The sequence below is a fragment of the Cnephaeus nilssonii genome (assembly GCF_951640355.1).
Source record: "Cnephaeus nilssonii genome assembly, chromosome: 1".
Classification (NCBI taxonomy): Eukaryota; Metazoa; Chordata; class Mammalia; order Chiroptera; family Vespertilionidae; genus Cnephaeus; species Cnephaeus nilssonii.
In genome coordinates this window covers 82,069,693-82,087,713 of record NC_137072.1, presented here as the reverse complement: position 1 = coordinate 82,087,713, position 18,021 = coordinate 82,069,693, and positions in this window count along the sequence as shown.

The window sequence follows — 18,021 nt, the reverse complement described above, 5'->3', positions numbered from 1 at the left end:
ACAGTGGCTTTGTAATATATTTTGATATCTGGTATTGTGATCCCTCCAACTTTGTTCTTCTTTCTCAGGATTGCTGCAGCTATTTTGTGTTTTTCTGTTTGCTTGTTTGTTTGTTTTATTCCATAAATGTTTTTGGAGTACTTTCTAGGTCTGTGAAATATGCGTTGGTATTTTAATGGAATGTGCATTGAATCTATAGATTTCTTTGAGTAGTATGGACATTTTAATGATGTTGATTCTACCAATCTGACCACGGTATATTCGTCCATTTGATTATGTCTTCCTCTATGTCTTTTTTCAATGTCCTGTAGTTTTCCTCCTTAGTTAAGTTTATTCCTATAGGGAACTTATACAACTTAACAAAAGGAAGATAAACAATCCAATCAAAAACTGGCAAAAGACCTAAATAGACACTATTCGAAAGTAGTCATATACAGAAGGCGAAGAGACGTAAGAAAACGTGCTCAAAGTTACTAATCATCCAAGAGATGCAAATCAAAACAAAAATGAGGTACCATCTCACACCTGTCAGAATGGCTATCATCAACAAATCAACAAATGACAAGTGCTGGCGAGGATGAGGAGAAAAAGGAACCCTTGTGCACTGCTGGTGGGAATGCAGACTGGTGCAGCCACTGTGGAAAACAGTGTGACATTTCTTCAAAAAACTAAAAATAGAACTCCCATTTGACCCAGTAATCCCACTTCTAGGAATTTATCCCAAGGAATCAGAAACACCAATCAGGAAGAACATATGGAACCCTATGTTCATAGCAGCACAATTTACAATAGCTAAGATTTGGAAACAACCTAAATGCCCATCAGCAGATGAGTAGATTAAAAAATGGTGGTACAGCTACACAATGGAATACTATCCTATCTAATAATAGACAAATATGCAAATTGACCATACCTCCGACACACCCACAAGTCACGCCCACAAGCCATGCCCACCATCCAATCTGAGCGAGTATGCAAATTAACCCAAACCAAGATGGCTACAGCCACAGAGAGCAAGGTTTCCTAGGTAACAGAGGAAGCCAAGCTTTCTGCCAGCCGTTGTTGCAGGCCTAAGCCTCCACTCAAGCTACAAAGTTTCAATTATAGAAGGTAAACAAATTCAAACAAATGGAAGCAGAATGGAGCTTGAGAGAGCAGGCCAGAGTTGCTGCCAGCAACAGGGGAAGCAAAGCTTTCCATACACAGTGGCCGGGCCCACCCGCTTAAGGCAACAAAGTTTAAATTATAACCCCAACACAAATGGCTGTGGGCCTCAGAGGGAGCCCCAGGCTTGGCTCTGCTCCAGGCTACAAAGTTTCAATTGTAGAAGGAAAATAAATTCCAGATACCAGGGCCTCCGCTTGGGTTGCCAGGGGGCGTGGCTGGCCTGCAAACCACCACAGGCCCCTCGCTCAGGCCTCCCCATGCCCCAAGGGAACCCCCACCTGATCCGGGACACCTTTCAGGGCAAACCAGCTGGCCCCCACCCCTGTACCAGGCCTCTATCCTATCTAATAAAAGAGTACTATGCAGATTGATCATCACTGCAACACACAATATAGCTGCCCCCATGTGGTCAAAGATCCTGCCTCCATGTGGACACAAGATGGCCACCACAAGATGGCCAGCAGGAGAGGGCAGTTGGGAGGCACCCAGCCTGCAAGGGAAGGCAGTTGAGAAGGACCAGGCCTGCAAGGGAGGGCAGTTGGAGGTGATCAACCCTGCAGGAGAGGGCAGTTAGGGGTAACCAGGCCAGCAGAGGAGGGAAGTTGTGAGCAAACAGGCTGGCAGCAGAGTGGTTAGGGGGTGATCAGGCTGGCAGGCAGAAGCGGTTAGGGGCAATCAGGAAGGCAGGCAGGCAAGCAGTTGGGAGCCAGCAGTCCTGGATTGTGAGAGGGATGTCCGACTGCCCGGTTAGGCCCGATCCCAGGGATTGGGCCTAAACGGGCAGTCGGACATCCCTTGAAGGGTCCCAGATTGGAGAGGGTACAGGCTGGGCTGAGGGACAACCCCCCCTCCGTGAACGAATTTCGTGCACCGGGCCTCTAGTGTTGCTATAAAAAAAGAAAGAACTTTTACTATTCTCAACAGCATGAGTGGACCTAGAGAGCATTATGCTAAGTGGAATAAGCCAGCCAAAGAAAAATAAATATCACATGATCTCTCTCATTTGTGGAATATAATGCACAACATAAACTGATGGGTAAAAATAGATCCAGAGACATAAAAGCATCGAACAGACTGTCAAACCTCAGAGGGAAGGCAGGGGACTTTTATAAACCAAAGGGCTTATATGCATGCATATATGCATGACCAATGGACACAGACATTAGGGGGGTGAGGGCATGTGCTGGGGGCTGGGAGTACCTGGGGAGAGGCCAATGGGGGGAAAAAGGAGACATATGTAATAGTTTAAACAATAAAGAACTTAAATTAATTTAAAAAATTACAATGGCAAATGTGTTGTTGTTGTTGTTGTTGTTGTTGTGTGTGTGTGTGTGTGTGTGTGTGTGTGTGTGTGTGTGTGTTATTTAAGCACTAGTATTGCTAAAGTATTTAAACAAGGAGGCCATTACATTGAGGTGGTATCAGTCATCTGCTTAAGCTAACCAAAACTAGTAGATGGTATGGCCTCTGTCTCTCTCTCTGCAATACTAGTCATTCAGTGTATTGCTCTCAGAGTTCTTCACCAGGACACAGTGCTTAGATATTCAAATAGTAGTTTCCTTTCCTGTTTATAACAATCAGTAGATCCCTTCATTCTTTTATCCTTAAGACATTTGTTGATTCAAAAAGTTCTATGCTGCACTTCTTGTCTATGACTCTGCTCTGAGATTGAATTATTAATTTATTCAGGTTTATCTGGGTTATTCAAGTATTTCAATATTTTTGAATATGTATGTCTTAGCTCTAGCTGTTACATGAAAATAACCATAGACTGGATGACTTAAACAATAGAAATGTATTCCTTACAGTTTAAGTCAGCTATATGTCTCTTGCAATTAAATGGATTCTAAGTGACTCAGAAGGCTGATGACCATGAGTAATAGATCTTCCTCTATTAAGAACCACATCTGGTCAGAGACATTCCCTAATGTTAGCTACTCTCCTACTTGCCTTTCAGAAGCAACATATTGGAATTGGAAGCCTTATGTACAGATTTTCCAGGATGTTGCCCATTTTAATTTGGCTACACAGGGCCCTTGATCTTTTCATGCAGCTAACACTATCTATCATTGTAACCTTTTATTACCCACTGAGGAATTTCTTCCCTTTGTCTTCCTATACCAGGGCACTAGATAAAGCAGCAGTTGAACTACTGTATTAAGGCCTATAATTTTTTAAACATATATTTTTATTGCTTTCAGAGAAGAAGGAGAGGGAGAGAGAGAGAAACATCAATGATGAGAGAGATTCATTGATCAGCTGCCTCCTGCATGCCCCACACTGGGGATCAAGCCCACAACCCAGCATGTGCCCTGACTGTGAATTGAACCATGACCTCCTGGTTTAGAAGTTCACGCTCAACCACTGAGCCATGCCACCTGGGCTAAGGCCTATAATATTATAAAAGCTTATCATTTCTCTCCAGAAAGGACCAACTATTTTAATATTTATGGTGAAAAACAACTTTCTATCTTTGAAAGAACTCTTTCTATTGGGCATCAGGCATTAATAGAAATTCCATTTCATCCCCCCCCCCACCCCACTTACATGTTGATGCTCTCCTCTCCATAACAAATTCTCCAACTAAAGAACTTAGTTCCTGGCTAAAGGGACAGCTCTCTCAGTAAAAGACATAGGAAACACCTCCATCACCCAACACAGTGCTTGAAAATGAATGCATTGGCAGGTAAATGTGTAAATTTATGATGGATATGATCATGTTAAAAGCAGAATGTATGTTGTTAATTATTTCTTTTTTATCTATGCAAAGGACCTGAAAGACATAAGTGTGATTGGACACACAGCTTACAGAAAATGCAGTATTACAAAATAATTTAAAAGATGTAATTAAAATATGTGTTTATTTTTATTACCTCTTTCTATTATAAATGACATAATTAAAATAATTACACATTAATTTTATAAATAGGATTTCTCATAAACAATAAGTATGCATTTAATGCAAATTTTGAATTTAAAGATATAAAAGGAATTATGCTTTACTATTATTTACTACTTAGACTGGCATTGGCACCTTCTCTAAGCCATAGTTATCAGAAGGTCATGTGTATGGTGGAATAGGATACATTCTTAAGGAACAGGAAGGTTCCATGAGGCAGTAGGTGAAAATGGCACTCTCAATAGTTTTCTTCAATGTATTTTTCACAAAGTACAGTGTGCATATGTCAGGTTAACATGATTTATGGGTTATAATAGCTACTTTAAGCTAAACGAATCTCAAAAATGAGTGATGACATTAAAATATTCCTGTACACAAAATAGCTTATTTAAATACCTCAAATGACTCAAACACAAACAATGAGAAATAAAGCAGAGATGACATGTAACACACCCTAGTTAAAGCTCTTCATCTGCTATTCATAATATGAAACAATGATGCAATTTAATCATATCTGATAAGACAATGACAACAGAAGAAAAAAAAACAGATTTCAGAAATAGGGATTTATATCACTGTATTTAAAAATGGATAGTGCTGCCCTGGCCAGAATTGAGCATTGTCCCATGCACTGAGAGGTCACAGGTTGGATACCAAGGGCACATGCCCAGTTGCAGCTGGATTCCCAGTAGGGGGCATGCAGGAGGCAGCCAATCAATGTTTATCTCTGGAATTCTTTACATTTGTTACATAATTTGGTGAAGATTATGTTTATAGGTATATATTTTATCTTTGAGTTATTTACAAAATCAATTTAAGGTAATAATTTATAATTGATGTTTCCCAAGAAGTACCATAAAAGAGAAATTAAGGTCACATCAAAGACCCCAAACTCTTTCTCTTGCTCTGCCACTTGCTTTCTATGTTACCCACACTCCTCTCAAACCTTACAGTTTTTAATTCATTCTGGGATTCCTTGGAAATCTCTAACATATTCCTTTAATTATACACTCTGTCTTTCAGCATAGCTTAATATTTAGCAGCACAGATTTTGGACATAAATCTTGAGTCACCATATATTATATGTTACTTTGAGCAAGAGGTTAAGGTCACAGAATTCAATGAGTCAATATATGTAAGCCCTTGGAACATTTGTGGAACATAGAAAACATCCTACGTATTTTCTGTAACATCATTAGAAATACCTTCTGGTATGATGAACAACTAATGGAGTTGTTTGGCCACAGGTGCCACAAAATTTATTGCCACCCACTGTGGTCTAACAATACTCAGAAGTATTGCCAGGAAAGATGCCAAGGGCTGATGTTGTGAGCATGGATGTGCACTCTGGGCACCTGCTTGCTCTTGGCACTGTCTCCATTCTGCTGTGGCTGCTGGCTCTGAGGATGGTGATGCTCTGGCGCTCTCCTTGTCCCATGGAGGCCTTAGCCAAACAGCTCGGCTACTTGATCTTTTACTGCATAGTGCTCTACCATTTGTCTGGAGCAAACACAGTGACCACTTTCCTTTAATCAACTGCTTATGTGCAGAATAGAGATTATAGTAGCTCGTGGGCAGTATTTATTACTATATTTTTAATGCCTTTAAGCTGTGTCTCTATTTTAATTTGGCGATAGACCTATTGTTCATTATTTCCTTATATCTTCATACATTTCCCTACCTAAATGGGGGTTTTACTATAAACATCCTATATAACAAAAGGGTAATATGCAAACTGACCCTAAGGAACGACCAGAACAACCGCTTGACCAGTCACTATGAGGTGCCCTGACCACCTCTCATTTTTTTCCCCGGCTGGCAGACTCTGATCATCCGATGGTGAATGGGGATCTGGGGGTGAGTGGCGGGGATGGGGGGGCTGGCTGCAAGCACCCAGGAAAGATGGCCCTGATCGCAGGCCAGGCCTAGGGACCGTACTCATGCATTGGGCCTCTAGTAATGTGATAAGAGAAAACATTGTATAAAGTGTTTTTGGTCTTGACTCAATAGAAAATATGATAAAATTCCTTAATAAATAATTTTTAATAAATGGATAAGTTAAAAATTTTAGGCATGCTTAACATTTGTTCTTGCACAGAGATTTGTGTCAATATTTTAGAGTGTCTTCATGCATTTTTTCTTTCATATAGTAAGATTTATAAGTGGAGCCTGATATCTTCCTGAGCTACTTTGAGGTATACTAAAAAATAAGCTGAGAATAAAGAATAAAATTGAATACACTGTTGTTGTTTTTTAACTAACTGGTATTAAAAGCAAATCTTTTATTATGTAATAGGAGTTAAAATTTTCAAAATTTTGTAGCAACAAAATCAAAAGCCATTCTGGCACAATGAGAAATTGCTACAATAAAACCTACCTTTCAATTTTCAGAAATCTGACTGAAAACAAAGACTAAATGTGGTCAAACAAACAGGGTCAAGTCATTATGTCTATTATGGCAGCTGAACAAAATGTGAGTCCTGGAACCATTGCCCTGATGATGACTGAAGCAGATGAAGAGAAAGGAACTCACAACCAGGACACTCAAATTCAGGCCAGGAGTCTACTACTTATGGGTGATTTGATTTTGGGCAGTCTGACAAGTCACTCTGAGCAGCATGATTATCCTTCAGAAGTTCCAAAAAAAGCTCTTTCATTTTTTTCTCTCTCTGCCTACTTTGTTAGAAACAATTGACTGCCTCAATAGTCAGGCTTCCCTTCTTACTTTATAAGTAAATCCTCTATTTTTAGTGATATATCTGGCCATCCAGAGTTCAGATTCCCTTTCACTTAGTTGTGAATTATTCCCTAGATCACACCATAGACGTGGAGAACAACCTTCATTCCACCTCTGCCCCTGGTAGTTGATTGCAATTGCCAAGAAGTTGCTACCAAAGCTGGCATTTCCAGGAACATGGCCTTCTTCAAGGATTCTCATCAGTGAACATGCTCCCTGACTCTCTTGCCACAAGTAACTCCTTCCAAAAATAAAATTCTCAATTGAGAACCTTTCTTACTTCATGTGGGTTTCTCCATTTGATTTGGAAAATCTAAATCATATCCCAAACCCTCGTATCAGCAAAGTCTGAAATGTAATATTATTTTGCCATATTTCTTCCCCATACTGGAAACAAATTTGAGTCAGTGTTGAGCAAGACAAGCTACTATATCTGAAATATCTATGATTAACTTTATAATAGAATTCAACTATCAAAATAGACTTGATATATATGTTTGAGAAAAGATGGATTAGACAAAGCTAATATGTTTCTTTACTGTGGCCTTTTAAAGAGCCTTATATATATGGAATCCCTTAAAAGGGGGTATAAAATATATTTTAAGATTTATTTGACCATAACATTTTTTAAATATATTTTTATTGATTTCAGAGAGGAAGATGGAGGGAGAGAGAGATAGAAACATCAATGATGAGAGAGAATCACTGATCGGCTGCCTCCTGCACGTCCCACACTCGGGATCGAGCCTGCAACCCGGGCATCTGCCCTGACTGGGAATTGAATCAGGACCCTTCAGTCCACAGGCCAATGCTCTATTCACTGAGCCAAACCAGGTAGGGCCATACCATATTTTTAAGAGCTATCTATTAAAAACTAATGTGATCTTGGTATTCAACATGGTAAGTTTGGGAAGCAAGCAGTCTAACTGCTATTTGCAGACAACGACATAAGTGTAGTAAATTACCTCCACTCCCCAACCAAAGAAAATGTTATAGAAATGAAGAGAAAAAGAAATACATAACATATATGTGTGTACACCAATATCATGTGTGTATGTGCACATGTATGTAAACATATATATACTAGAGGCCCGGTGCACGAAATTCGTGCACTGGGGGGGTGGAGGGGGGGGAGTAGTCCCTCAGCCCAGCCTGCACCCTCCCCAATCTGGGACCCCTTGAGAGATGTCCAACCACCTGGGCGGTTGGATATCCCTCTCACAATCCAGGACTGCTGGCTCCCAACCACTCGCCAGCCTCTGCCTGATTGCCCCTAACTGCTTCTGCCTGCCAGCCTGATCACCCCCTAACCACTCCCCTGCCAGCCTGATCGACACCTAACTGCTCCCCAGCTGGCCCAATTGCCCCTAACTGCCCTCCCCTGCAGGCCTGGTCCACCCCCAACTGCCCTCCTCTGCAGGACTGGTCCCCCCCAACTTCCCTCCTCTGCTGGCCTGGTCACCCCCAACTGCCCTCCTCTGCTGGCCTGGTCACCCCCAACTGCCCTCCTCTGCTGGCCTGGTCACCCCTAACTGCCCACAACTGCCCTCCCCTGCAGGCCATCTTGTGGCGGCCATCTTGTGTCCACATGGGGACAGCCATCTTTAACCACATGGAGCGGCCATCTTGTGTCTTGGAGTGACAGTCAATTTGCATATTACTCTTTTATTAGATAGGATATGAAAAATTGAGGTAGCTTACATAAGGAAAATTATAAATAAACTAAAAAACATAATAGCCCACTGATGCCATGTAAATCCCACTTAGGTTACCAGAACATAGAAAAGTAAATAAATAATTAAACAAACAAATAAATGACCAAAGACTAAAGTGATGGGGGAGAAGTGAACAGACATGAAGGATCAGAACTTCATAGGAACACCATTTTTCCTTTACCTAGAATTTTAAAAATCAACAAAATAAATATATTAAGAAGTCTTTCTGATCTTATGAATTATCAGAGTGTGCTATTTCAAAGGACTGAACATTATCAAAAGTCCATGAAAATCCACACATGACATATAACATTTTAGAATCTCAATAATTAAGAAATATGTCTTCATATTTAAAAACTGCAGGATTTTTGGTGCAACCACTATGGAGAACAGTATGGAGTTTGCTCAAAAAACTAAAAATGGAACTCCCATTTGACCCAGTGATCCCACTTCTAGGAATATATCCCAAGAAACTAGAAACACCAATCAGAAAGGATATATGCACCCCTATGTTCATAGTAGCACAATTTACAATAGCTAAGATTTGGAAACAGCCTAAGTGCCCATCAGTAGATGAGTGGATTAAAAAACTCTGGTATATCTACACAATGGAATACTACGCTGCTATAAAAAGGAAGGAACTCCTACCGTTTGCAACAGTATAGATAGAGCTGGGAAACATTATGCTAAGTGAAATAAGTAAGTCAGAGAAAGATAAATATCACATGATCTCACTCATTTGTGGAATATAATGAACAACATAAATTGATGTACAAAAACAGATTCAGAGACAGAAGCATCGATCAGATGCTCAAACCTCAGAGGGAAGGTAGGGGAGGGTGGGAGTAAGGGGTAGAGATCAACCAAAGGACTTGTATGCATGCATGTAAGCATAAACAATGGACACAGACAACAGGAGGTGAGGGTGAGGGCAGGATTGGGAGGGGTGGGGGGACAAATGCGGGATAAGGCCACATTTGTAATACCTCAATCAATAAGGGAAAACTATTTTAAAAATGCAGGGTTTTAAACAATATAAAACCAATTATTCATATATTTTCTGAAATACTAAGTACTATAACCTGTGGAATCTATATCTATATTTTTGAGGAAAGAAAGTTCCCAGAATTTTTAATATGGCAATTTGTTTTTAAATTTTAATGTAAGTTAAAGTTATTCAGTGAGAAGCAACTGCTCAGAAAATTTACCCTTTACATAACTTTTAAAAAAACATATTACTTGCTGTTGTATTCAAGTTAATTATGAAATTAACATAGGTTATAAAGCATCATCAAGTAGGAAGGAAATAGTGGCGCAAATACTTTACCAGGATGTTTTTTCACTTAAATTGTCATTTGAGATGTGAGCTGAAAGACAGGGAGCCATTCATGGATCTGAGAAGAGTAGAGAGGAAAGGCCTGGTTCGTGTGAGATGAGACCAGAGAGTCAGGCAGGGCTCATGCATAAAAGACCTTGCCAGCTAGAGGTCTAACCCTAACCCTAACCCTAACCCTAACCCTATCCAGAGATTAGATGTAAAAATTTTAATCTCTGCAATGACATGCCATTGAAAAATTTCAAGCAGGCAGTAAGTTGACACAATTTAGATTTTGGAAAGATCCCTGGGCCTTCAGTGTGAAAGAGATTTCTGGAGTAAAAGTAGTTACAGGAAGGCAAGATGGGTAAATTACAGGAATCTAAGTGAGATGTTATTGGGGCTTTAGTTATTGGGACATAGTGAGGCTGGCAAGAAGTACAAATATGTGGACTACATTCTGGATAATAATTGATAAGGTATGATGTGGACTGGATGTCAAGAGTTAAAAAAAAATCGAGAAATCAAGGATGACCTCTTGGACTTGGCTTCAGCGACTGGGTAAATGATGATGCCTCTCTCAAAGACAGAAGATGTTATCTAAGAAATACATTTATAGGAGGAGGAGGAAAAAGAAACTTTTTTTTGAAATGTTAAAGCTGGAAACACTTATTAGATATGAAGCCGCAGTGATGGTTGAGCATCTGTCAGACATAGTGAATGAGCTAATGCTTTGTGTGAGGGCAGCGCCAAGGGGTATCACCCATGTTCCAGACGGAGGGAGGATAATACCATGCTCCCTGAGGTAGCCTAGGAATCTAACTCGGGACACTGGTAAGTGACCTGGGGATTCCCGGAGTTATCTGAGGTATTCGAGTAGAGAAGGCAAAAGGAATACATCCCACAGAAAGAGTGATTGTAAAGCCAGAGAACTTTTGTTTTTTGAACCTGCTATTTTGGGCCTTTTTTCTTCTTTCCTTTTAAGCTAGTACAACTTCAGACACAGTTGTGTGTTATTAGGTAATTGAATGTTTTAAGAGATTCAATGGGAAACATGTGTACATGTCCCAGAATTAATCTTGAACAAATATCAATTAGAAAATTGTAGTTACCTTACCTAACACACTGCATGATACCTATAGAAAAGATAGGCAAGGGTCCCAGGTTTAAAATAAAACTAAAAAGTATACAAAACATTTTTAAGTTGATACACATTTTCCAGAAGTGAAAATTATTTTGTATTTTCCATTTTTTTCTATCTTACTTCTTTAATTAAAAACACTGCATGGAAACATTATTATTATTTTTTTTTACTCTTGCAAGAATTGAATGCTTGTTACTTTTTTGGAAATTGAGTTTGTTGTGTAACTTTGCATTCAGCAATTTCCTTATAAGAGTTCTATATGAAGGAAATGCAAACAGTGAATTAGGCTAAAGGATATTTTATGACAACACTAGGTGCAATGGTGAGAAATTATAAACAAATTAAATCCCCAGGATAAGGGAGACTTAAAAGAAAAAGATGCATCTTAACACATCAAGAATAACGGGATGGCAAATTAAGCTTGTAAGGTGTCTTAAGAGCAAGGAAAATGTTTATAATTGCTGTTAACTGACTACACCAATATGCAAATTATATTTTTAATATAATCACAAATGTTTAAAATAGTCACTAAGAACTCAATATACTATGACTTCATGTTAACTATAGTTACTCCTGATTGTTGGAATAATCTACTGTATTTCTTTTCTTTTATCCATTATATTTTATATGAAATATATTTTTGTATTTTATTCTTATACAAATTTTAGTAATACACTTTAGTTTTGTGATTAAAAAAACAAAACAACACGATTTTTGGAAAAATATTTTGAGGCATGATTTAAATATTCAGAATCCCATCAGACAATGGTTGTGGATTTAGGGAAACAATAAATAATATCCATCTCTCCCCACCTAAAATTTGAACTAAATGAGAAATATGACAAAAATATGTGAGGGCAAAATATACCTTATTACTATTAAAGCTAATACCTTCAAGTTAGTTGATTTCTTAATATTGAAGCCCAACATTTGATATACTCCCTCCCCAGTCATAGGCAATATTTGATTACTTCTAATATGGAAAACTTATAACATAGTTAGAAAATAATTAATTTTTCTGTGAGCAAATTGGATGCTCACGAGAAAAGAGGAGAAGAAATAACAAGTGCATACACATGCCAGGGTCTGCCTTTAAGCTCAATTATCAAATAAGTCACTCATCTTTGGAAAAGAAACGAGTTGGGGAAGAGGGGAGAAGAGGCAGCTAGAAGTGGTACGCTTTTGGAACTCCCTCCACCTGGAAGGAAACAGCAGGCATCAGAAAGTGTGACACATGATTTACATTACATGCAGAGACAAATTCATTTTATGCATTAGATTTATTTTTAAAAAATTTAATCCATGATACCTAGAACAAACAATATATTCATTTCTGTTTGTGAATTTATACTTCACAGTACTACTTTTTCTTGAGCCATCAAATAAAATTTTGGGGGGAAAAAGTATTCAGAATATTTATCAAAGTCATCTTGACATGGTTGATATAACAAAGCTTCTAAATATACCTGTAGTTTTGATGTTGCTATAAGAATATATATTCTAAGAGGAAAATATTCTTAGTTGTATAAAAGATAAAACTGTCCTTCCCTTTTCCAAATGGGAAATTATAGGTGCTTGTTAATTTTCTTTTTTTCCTCAGAAATTAAATAATGTGACATGGTTCTTATACATTTTTATGTCATTTAACAGTATAACTCAGAAATCCTTCTATGGCAACATATAGAGAATAATTTATTTTTTTCTACAAATGCAAAATGTCTATTGAATGGGAATATTTTTATTTATCTAATTCTCCCTTTTGTTAATAAGTAAATGGGGGACACTAAACCAAGCAAATTATTAGAAAGTATATCTTTCTTCACTTATCACATATTCTCTAGACTAAAATATTAGAATCAAATGTGTAGGTAAAGAAATGCACAGCAAAATTTTTGTTATGTATTTCAGAATTGGTATACATAAAAATCTTAATTGAATAACATTTCCAAAAATTATTACTTTGGATAGATTTCCAGTTCATTAAAAGTATTGCATAGTTTATTTTTGCTGTATTTGAATACAGAAAAAATGATAAAATATTTGATTAGTTATCATGTATTTCCACAGTCTAGCAAAACATATGAATGTAATATTTAACGATTCATAATTGCACTGTATTTCAGGAGAGAATTAGTAATATATGCTAAATTTGCACTTGTTCCAACTGTAATTCTAATGTTTCCAATTAAGACATTTAATGAATAAAAGAATAACTGACATGTTTTGTTTAGAAATGTCTCTAAATGACTTGCCCAGCCAGAACCTGAACAAAAAAGAAACATTTTCCTTTTAGAGCTGCACTTTTAAAGCAACTCCATTCTCTAGGTATATTTAGAGGCTTCATTATGTAACAAGTTCTAACCTGCAATGTTTATGGAAACAGCTCATTAATCCATTTATGAACAACATATACTAAGACTTCCTATGCTTCATTAACAGTGGTAAGTGCTAAGAATACATAGATATGTCAGACGTGGCCTCTGGCCCCTAGGATTTGTAGAAACAATATGATTCTGTTAAAACAATTCAGGATAATCTATCTTAAGATCAACAGTGTAGAATCACACAATTTAAATAATACAGTATGCATACTTATATTACCATAGGATGTGTTCTTTGAATGTGTGAATTACACCAGTCTCTGCTTGCTGTTGTGAAGTATTCACAGTGATTATTCAAGCATTTTAGCAAAATGATAATGTATGTCCTCAGAAACCTTATTTTAATGTTTAAAAATTTAATGTTTATGACATACAGTATATGTTACCCAATCACGTCTCTGTTCCCAAAGAGAACCACTATTTTCATAAGCACCAGATGAACGACTCATCTATCTATATGTAGAAATGCCAACCTGCACAGCATATTTTCTAACATATTCTGGGGCTTTTCCCAATCTAGGTTTCTATTATCAAAACACTGTGCATCACACATCTATTATATCAGAGTCTTACTCATAGCTAGGAAACCAATGACCTACTGGGGGCTGGGGGCATGGTTAGTAGGACAGTTTATGGACAAAATTATTACCAAGTATTGATTCTTTTTAAGGCACTGTGCTAGGTGCTAAGGATCAGTCTTGTGGGGAGGAAGCCGAACTGAACCTGAGAGGAGGCTTAATGTGGCTGGTCAAACTACTATTTTGTTATGGAGGATGGTATCAATAGCATCTTTTGAACAAGAAGTTCAATATCACTCTTTTTTTTTAAGATAGTAAAGGCACAAGGCCTTCATATCATGCCCATTGTACATTTACATTTTTTCAAATTCAGACTGGTGCAGCCAGTGTGGGAAACATTATGGATTGTCCTCAAAAAATACATATGGAACTGCCTTTTGACCACTTCTAGGAATACATCCTAAGAAACCTGAAACACCAATCAAAAAGAATATATGCACCCCTATATTCAAAGCGGTGTTATTTACAACAACAAAGATCTGGAAATAACCCAAGTGCCCATCAGTAGATAAATGGATAAAAAAGCTGCGGTACGCTTACACAATGGGATACTAGGCTGCTGTAAAAAAGAAGGATCTCTTACCCTATGAGACAGCATGGAGGAACCTGGAGAGTATTATGCTAAGTAAAATAAGCCAGACAGAGAAAGACAAATACCATATAATCTCACTTATATGTGGAATCTAATACACAAAATAAATTGACAAACAAAATAGAGAAAACAAAATGAAACAGGCAAAAGACATAAACAGAAATGTCACTGAAAGGATATACAGGCAGCAAAGAAGCACATTAAAAGATGTTCAGCTTCATTAACTATTATGAAAATGAAACCTAAAACCACGTGTGATATTACCACATGCCTATCAGAAAGGGTAATTTTGTTTGTTTGTTTGTTTGTTACAAGACCACATGCTCGCAAGGATACAGAGAAACTGGATTCCTTATGCTTTGCTGGTGGGAATTTAAAATGGTGTAATCTCTCTGGCAAAAATTTTGGCTGACTTTCTACAAAACTAAACATGCAATTTTATGTCCCAACAATTGCACTCTTGAGCATCTATTCCACAGAAATATAAATGCATGTTCACACACACACACACACACACACACACACACACAATATTTTCCACCTAAAAAATATACATGTATAAAACTATAATATGCAAATAGACGAAACAAACAACCAGTTGCTGTGACGTGTACTGATCACCAGGGGGTGCACGAAGAACATGGCGGGCATGGCAACAGGTTGCGGAGCGCAGAGCATGGCAGGTGTCGGCTGCATCAGGATAGTGGAGCAAGCGAGTGGGGGTGCCGGTGGCTCTCATTGGGCGAGCCTCTGGTGGTTACTGAAAATTCTTTGCTCCCGGGTGGGTGCCACGGTCCCACCTGGCACTCGCACCTACTGCGGCACCCGGTGCCAGCCTGATTGCTCAGCACTGTCAGCAGCTGCCGGCCCTGATCGCCCCTCAGGGTTTCTCCACCTCCTCCTGCTCCTGAGGAGCAATCAGGGCTGGCAGCCACCTCTAGTACCCACTGCTGGCACCGGAGCCACCGCTTACACCCGCTGCCAGTGCCTGGCACCAGTCCGGATTCCTCCACACCATCAGTGGGTGCAAATGGTGGCTGCTGGCCCTCATCATATCTGAGGGCTTCTCCACTTCCCCCTGCTCCTGAGAGTCAATCGGGGCAGCAGCTGCCACTCACACCTGCTTATGGTGCCAGCCCCATTTGCACCTGCTGCTGGCGCCAGCCCCAATCACTCTGCACTGTCAGTGGGTACAAGTGGGGTCAGCACGATCAGCGTGTGGGAGTGGCAGCTGGAGCGGGGCTGCCGGCAGACAGGGGACCAGGGTCACGGTGGGAGGGGCCGGGCAGGGGCACAGAGGATGGGCCAAGACCTGCCCCTGGGCCCACTGCAGCCTCACGGCCCGCAGTTCCTTTCAAGGTGCACGAATTTGTGCACTGGGCCCCTAGTATGTCATAATCTTCACAATTCCAATTTACCTTTAAATAAAAATAAATGAGTGTATATATTTATTTACACTTATTTACATATCATGCCCCCATCTCTATTATATATACACTGAGTGGCCAGATTATTATGACCACCCCATCAGTACTTCGTTGGGCCACCTTTTGCCTTCAATAATGTGTCAATTCTTCTTGGCATTGACTCCAGAAGATGTTGAAAGGTGATGCAAGGAATCTGACACCATGCCTGATGAATAGCACTGTCCAGTTCTGTGAGATTTGATGGTTGTGGAACCAGCTGCCTGATGGCTCTTTTAACTTAGTCCCACAAATGCTCAATTGGATTGAGATCTGGTGATTGTGGGGGCCACCTAAGCAAGGTAAAGTCTCCCTCATGTTCTTGAAACCACTGCTGCACAATACGAGCACCGTGGCATGGTGCATTGTCTTGTTGGAAGAAGCCATCTCCATTGGGATACAACATCAATATGATAGGAAGAACTTGATCAGCAACGATACTTAGGTATGTTGTGCTATTCAGACGTTATTCTACACAAATTAAAGGGCCCAAATCATGCCAGGAAAACATGCCCCAAACCATAACACTGCCCCCACCAGCTTGAAGGGTTGTACTCATGCATGTGGGGTGCATGCTTTCATGCTGTTTCTGTGAAATTCTCACTCTGCCATCTGCATGATGCAACTGGAAACATGATTCATCAAACCACATGACTTTTTTCCAATGCTCGACTGTCCAATCCTTGTGTTCCTGTGAGAATTGGAGACGCTTTATCTTGGTAATTGCAGACAGCAAAGGTGTTCAAACAGTCCTTCGGCTTCCATATCCCATACGATGTAGTGTACGGCTAATTTGCCTACAAACGTCAGGTGGTCATAATAATCTGGCCACTCAGTGTATAATGGGTAACATGAGTATAAACTGGCTATATTATTTGTCACTTGAGCTATAGCAGCAAGAGAATCAGTGTGACCTGGAAATTTGCTTAAAACGAGAATCTGAAATCCTGCCCTGAATATGCATTTTAAAAGATCTTTAGGTATTTAGGTATTCGTATTTATGGTATAATATGAATACCTAAAGATCTGGGGATTGAAAGAGAATGAGGTAGGGTTAAAATGAAAGATAAAGTGATAAAAGGAATGGCAGGTTAAAAAGAAGATACACTTGAATGGTCAGTGCAGCAGTGGCAAAGATGAGTTGAAATGGTAGAGCCGACGTGCTGTTTTGATTGTTCTTCCTCTTGTTCACCTTTAGAATACCCAGTGATCCCGGTAGCATTCTAACACGCTCGCGATGTGCTCCTCTACACTCAGGCAAAGTAAAATTACACATTCAGGAGCCACGAGTCATGTGATCTAGGTGGCATCTTTATTAAGCACGTTGAATGTTTTAGAGTAGTTTTGAATAATTATCAACTGTAAATTGTTATAAGTTCACAGCACAGGGTGAATGACAAAGCCAGCAGCATCTATAACCTGTGGTTTCATGAAACTTAGAGGACTGTCCTGAGTGAACATCGTAGGTAGAATGGTTAACTCCCTCATTTGTGCTATGGGAGAACTTAATTCCTGCCTTGAGATTATGTGTCTGTCTTCTCATAAGGCAGGCTCTAGGGCAGCGGTCGGCAAACTGCGGCTCGCGAGCCATATGCGGCTCTTTGGCCCCTTGAGTGTGGCTCTTCCACAAAATACCACGTGCGGGTGCGCATGTACAGTGCGATTGAAACTTCGTGGCCCATGCGCAGAAGTCGGTTTTTGGAACTCAAAAGAAATTTCAAACGTTGTACTGTTGATATTTGGCTCTGTTGACTAATGAGTTTGCCGACCACTGCTCTAGGGAAACAGACCAGCTCTCTGTTTCTTTAGTCCATGGCATGCTGCCCATACACAGTAGGTGCTCTATGCCTGCTTAATTAGGGAAGAACCGATTGGCTAAGTGACAGAATGGATGATGCACTAAATCGTTTAAATAAAAAAGGTTTCATTTGTCATCATAGCCTAACAAGGAGGGAAAGGGAGACCTGTGTCCTCGGCAGTTGTATGGAGAGGGTCATTAAGCTACAGGGATCCATTCCTTGATTTTTCAA